Raw genomic sequence first — 6,000 nt, 5'->3', positions numbered from 1 at the left:
CTTTGGGCCCTGTGGGGTCAGCCAACCATAGATCTATTCGCTACCTCGATGACCAAGAGGTTCCTCTTGTATTGTTCTCCGATTCCAGACCCAGCAGCAGTTCACGTGGATGCCTTTCTGCTGGATTGGTCCCATCTCGACCTGTATGCATTCCCGCCGTTCAAGATTGTCAACAGGGTACTTCAGAAGTTCGCCTCTCACAAAGGGACACGGCTGACGTTGGTTGCTCCCCTCTGGCCCGCGAGAGAATGGTTCACCGAGGTACTGCAATGGCTGGTCGACGTTCCCAGGACTCTTCCTCTGAGAGTGGACCTTCTGCGTCAACCTCACGTAAAGAAGGTACACCCAAACCTCCACGCTCTTCGTCTGACTGCCTTCAGACTATCGAAAGACTCTCAAGAGCTAGAGGCTTTTCGAAGGAGGCAGCCAGAGCGATTGCCAGAGCAAGGACGACATCCACTCTCAGAGTCTATCAGTCTAAATGGGAAGTCTTCCGAAGCTGGTGCAAGGCCAATGCAGTTTCCTCAACCAGTACCACTGTAACCCAGATTGCTGACTTCCTGTTACATCTAAGGAACGTAAGATCCCTATCAGCTCCTACGATCAAGGGTTACAGAAGTATGTTGGCAGCGGTTTTCCGCCACAGAGGCTTGGATCTTTCCTCCAACAAAGATCTACAGGACCTCCTTAGGTCTTTTGAGACCTCAAAGGAACGTCGGTTGTCCACTCCAGGCTGGAATCTAGACGTGGTCCTAAGGTTCCTAATGTCATCAAGATTTGAACCGCTCCAATCAGCCTCTTTTAAGGACCTCACATTAAAAACTCTTTTCCTCGTGTGCTTAGCAACAGCTAAAAGAGTAAGTGAGATCCACGCCTTCAGCAGGAACATAGGTTTCACATCTGAAACGGCTACATATTCCTTGCAGCTCGGTTTTTTGGCTAAAAACGAGCTTCCTTCCCGTCCTTGGCCTAAGTCGTTCGAGATCCCAAGCCTGTCCAACATGGTGGGGAACGAACTGGAGAGAGTACTTTGCCCAGTTAGAGCTCTTAAGTACTATCTAAGAAGGTCAAAACCATTACGAGGACAATCAGAAGCCTTATGGTGTGCTATCAAGAAGCCTTCTCTACCAATGTCTAAGAACACAGTTTCTTACTACATCAGGCTTCTGATTAGAGAAGCAAATTCTCATCTGAAGGAAGAAGACCTTGCTTTGCTGAAGGTAAGGACACATGAAGTGAGAGCTGTGGCTACTTCAGTGGCCTTCAAACAGAACCGTTCTCTGCAGAGTGTTATGGATGCAACCTATTGGAGAAGCAAGTCAGTGTTCGCATCATTCTATCTCAAAGATGTCCAGTCTCTTTACGAGTACTGCTACACCCTGGGACCATTCGTAGCAACGAATGCAGTAGTAGGCGAGGGCTCAGCCACTACATTCCCATAATCCCATAACTTTTTAACCTTTCTCTTGAATACTTTTTATGGGTTGTACGGTCGGCTAAGAAGCCTTCCACATCCTTGTTGATTTGGCGGGTGGTCAATTCTTTCTTGAGAAGCGCCGAGGTTAAAGGTTGTGATGAGGTCCTTTAGTATGGGTTACAGCCCTGTATACTTTAGCACCTTTGAGTTGATTCAGCCTCCCAAGAGGAACGCTGCGCTCAGTAAGGAAGACGATCTTATTAAAGGCAGAGTAACGGTTCAAGTCGACTTCCTTACCAGGTACTTATTATTTCATTGTTATTGTGGATAACTGATTATATGAAATACGGGATACTTAGCTATCCTTTAGTCTTGTACACTGGTTTTTTACCCACCCCCCTGGGTGTGAATCAGCTACATGATTATCGGGTAAGTTTAATATTGAAAAATGTTATTTTTATTAATAAAATAAATTTTTGAATATACTTACCCGATAATCATGATTTAATCGACCCTCCCTTCCTCCCCATAGAGAACCAGTGGACCGAGGAATAATTGAGGAGGTGTCAACAAGAAGTACTTGAGTACCTGGCCACAGGTGGCGCTGGTAAATACACCCCCTTCTAGTATTGTGATAGCTGGCGTATCCCTCCATAGAATTCTGTCGGGCAACGGAGTTGACAGCTACATGATTATCGGGTAAGTATATTCAAAAATTTATTTTATTAATAAAAATAACATATTTAGCATGGTGCTTGAAAACATAGGTTTAAATCTGTACACAATTTCCCTACTTACATAGAAAATGTTAGCCCATCTCGTCTAATTTTTTTAAATTGTTTCATGGATAAACTTGGTCTACTTTTGTGCTTATCTTAAGCAAATTATTGTATTTTGGCTTTTCTATTTTAAGGTAATAATTGAGACTACTGTTTAAATTCAAGTTTGCAAATATACTAAGTGATTGAAATGATAAAATTAACGCAAATTTCAAATATTTTTAATATTTCCAAGAATTTTGGAAGTTCATTTGTAAAACTAAAACATAATATTTTATGTCTATTCCTAACACTACTACTGTTTGAACAGTTTTTTTGTTAGTATTGTCAAATGCTGCCGTTACGTAACCATGACTTGTTGGCTCTTCAAGTCTCTGTGAGAAAAATTACTTTGGATTTGCTTATTTTTTAAGTTTAAATTTGTTTTTTTAAGCCACAAACTCTAGGCTACCTAGTTGAAAGCAAAGAATTGTAGCCCAAGTCAGGATAAAACACCTCTCAATTAAGTCTTGTACATTGCACAGACTTTTCAAGGTATTTTTGTGAACACTTAGAGAATGAATATCTCGTATTATTACAATCATCCTATTGTATCAAACACTTGCATTCCATGCTAATTACCTACGCTAGAAAGTAGACCTATGAACTATTCGCAATCGTGCTGCGACAGCCTTGCCCCTCGGAGATTATTCAACTAGTGCTTCGGCATGCATCAAAATCAAAGTTATCTCTTAACCTGGAGATACATTTATATCAAATTATTAGTATATTTCAAAAGTGGTGCTATTCATGGATAAAAAAATTAGAAGCACACAGGTACAGATAATATTGTGTTCAAATTTTTTTAAACTACTGGTCATCGATATTTCTTTTTGCAACTATGAAATACTTTTGGTGTATATATTGTTTGCAGATTTTTTTTTTTTCAGTATTCTGTGATCCATGCTCGTATAAATTTGATAAGGTAATACTGTTTGGATGTATAAATTTGATAAATACTGTACTATATGGGTGTATATTTTGTTTCGAAGATTTTTTTTTCAGTATTCTGTGATCCATGCTCGTATAAATTTTATAAATTACTGTATTACTGTATGGGTGTATATTATGTTTTCTGAATTTTTTTCATCATTCTGTAATCCATGCTCATATAAATTTGATAAATTAATACTGTGTATAACTTTGATAAATACTGTATGGGTTTTTTTATGTTGCAGATTTTTTTTCAGTATTCTGTGATCCATGCTTGTATAAATATGATAAATTAATACTGTATGGGTGTATATTTTATTTTAAGATTTAAAAATTTTTTTTTTTTTTTTAGTATACTGTGATCCATGCTCCAATAACTTTGATAAATTAATTTTAAGTTAGACTTGAATGATTTCAAGATATGTCCACCATTTGTTTTTGTCCTGTAAATATGTCTTGAGCCCACTTATTCAGTAGAGTACTTCTCGTCATTTATGTCGATGTTTGTTTACGTAGACGAGTAGAACTTCTTGAGGCCATTTGTGTCTTGTTAACCTGTGTCTAGTCATGAACACATCTTTGTGTTTCGTACAAAAATAAATACAGACCAATGACACGAGTAGATGTTTGCTAATCATGCAGCGATGTTTTAAGTTTTCAAGTTCCTTCTGAAAAGGCGTGGTGATTTTATCAGCTTTTGTTCCAGCCTGAATTTACCGATTGTACACTTAAGTGTTGGATTTCATAATTGAACCCAATTATTGTATAGTTCTTTACAAATATAATTCTTTTATGCTTTACATTTATAGGGCTAAAATTTGCACATTTTACTCTTGAATATTTTATGCACACAAATAGAAATACTTTATTACTCTAATCTATTTGTTAATAATTTATAATAGAGTTGTTTTGGCATAGATACAAACCCTCCGCTATTTATAGGGGTTTACTTTCGGCGTAGCTGAAAGTATACCCCTTATTTTTTAGCATAAATTTTTCTCAAGTAAAAGAAAGAATTTAACTAAAGGCTGAGATTATGGCTTCATTTATTTAACCGTTAACAAGTTACGTTTGTCGACTGATACGTCAAGCATGTTGGTAACAGAGCTATTCAGTATTTACAGAAAGATTGATTACTCTAGAAACTAGTCTATGAAATGTCTTTTAAATCAGAGCATTTTTCACTTGAGCCATTTCATAAAAATTAACTTCTTTTATGAAATTTTCACTGGTTGTGAGCTTAACCTAACTATTGACATCCATAGAAAACATAATGTAAAAACGACAATCGGAAACTCATTTTTGTTTGTATAATTGAACATATTTCAAGATAAGAAGTGCAAATTTAGAAGTCATTAACATTCTTGGTGCTATTACAAAGAACAAAAAATAACTTTATATATAAAAATATTCTGTAAAAAATATGAATAGCAAATATACCATTTATAAATTGTAAATGAAAGGTCTTTCATACGTGGAGAAAAATTATATTAATTTTCCTTTTATATTTTCATCAATGAAAAACTTCTGGCAATGTAGATCTAATCCTTTTGTAACTATTTTCTTACACTTTAGTTTACATATCTTTTAGACTATTTTTGTGAATTTCTGTAACTTCAATTGGAAAACGCTTTATCTAAATGTACAGATTGTAAAAATGAACCTTGGAACAATAAGACAAGTGTGTGATGAGTTGATTGTTAATTTTAATTTTTTAATTATTTTGAGATGTATTTGTACGTCTCTGATAATAAACGTAAAAACACTAATTTATTGTTTTTGGACCTTTGTGCATTTGAATTATTAACCCTCTACACTAATACAGTACTGTAAATTCATACAAAAATACACAGTACACAGGAAAGGTATGAGTGAAAATCAAACATATATGTCATGTGTTCCCGCAATATTACTCTTCACATTATAGTACTTGAAATGCTAAGTACATTATTTCATCCATAGTACACTGTACAGTCAACCATGACTATATGATTTTAGGTGAAAGGATCAGTCAGTTAGAGAAAAGCAAATAATAAATACTGACTAATGGATAGGTGTTTATTCCCCTATTAGAGATCCAGTCTAACAAGAATGATGCGCTGATGTGTAGCTTACAAGAATTAATGTGGTAAATCAAGCGTGTAATATTACAAATGCTCAAGAAAGAAGAAACATAACAGTCATTCTACCTTTCCATAGATACTTCCTGTCTTGTATGGAAGCTAGCTGACTACATAACTTCTAGAGGTGCTACTGCATGGACAGGAACAAGAAGTGTTGAAGACTAGCGGGTAAACTCGTTAATGAGATAACTGAGAGGGTTGTTTGGCTCTAACAAATTCTTTCATCACCTGTCTGACAGCAGATTCTTTTAAGAGTCTAAATGGAATCGATACCCCTGACTTTGTGACCTCTAGTTCAAGTTGGTACCTCGACACCCTCAAAGAGTATGCTCTTGATTGTCTCTGGAAGCCAGAGCTAAGAGACTGACATTCAGGTCTGCGAAATCGGGTCCTCTTCAAATAGAACTACCGAGTCCTCTTAGGACACAAAAGCATATATTATTGATTACCACCTGACACATCGCTGAGATTTGGGATATGTCTCAAAATTGGGGTAATGTCTCTACAGATTCTGGGTTTTGGTTATGAACTTGGGCACAAAAACTAAGAGACCTCCTTCCAACCCTCAACATGGTTTATTACATATAAAAAGATCTCTTTGCTTATGATACGACTGGCAAAAAGACAGACTTGAAAGCCTGAACTCTGTCTGATGACCTTCTCAAAGAGAACAAAGGTCACGTCCGACTCTGAGAGCCTGAAGTCGCAG

This window comes from Palaemon carinicauda, chromosome 31 (assembly GCF_036898095.1).
Source record: "Palaemon carinicauda isolate YSFRI2023 chromosome 31, ASM3689809v2, whole genome shotgun sequence".
NCBI lineage: Eukaryota > Metazoa > Arthropoda > Malacostraca > Decapoda > Palaemonidae > Palaemon > Palaemon carinicauda.
Note: the sequence above shows the minus strand (reverse complement) of the source record.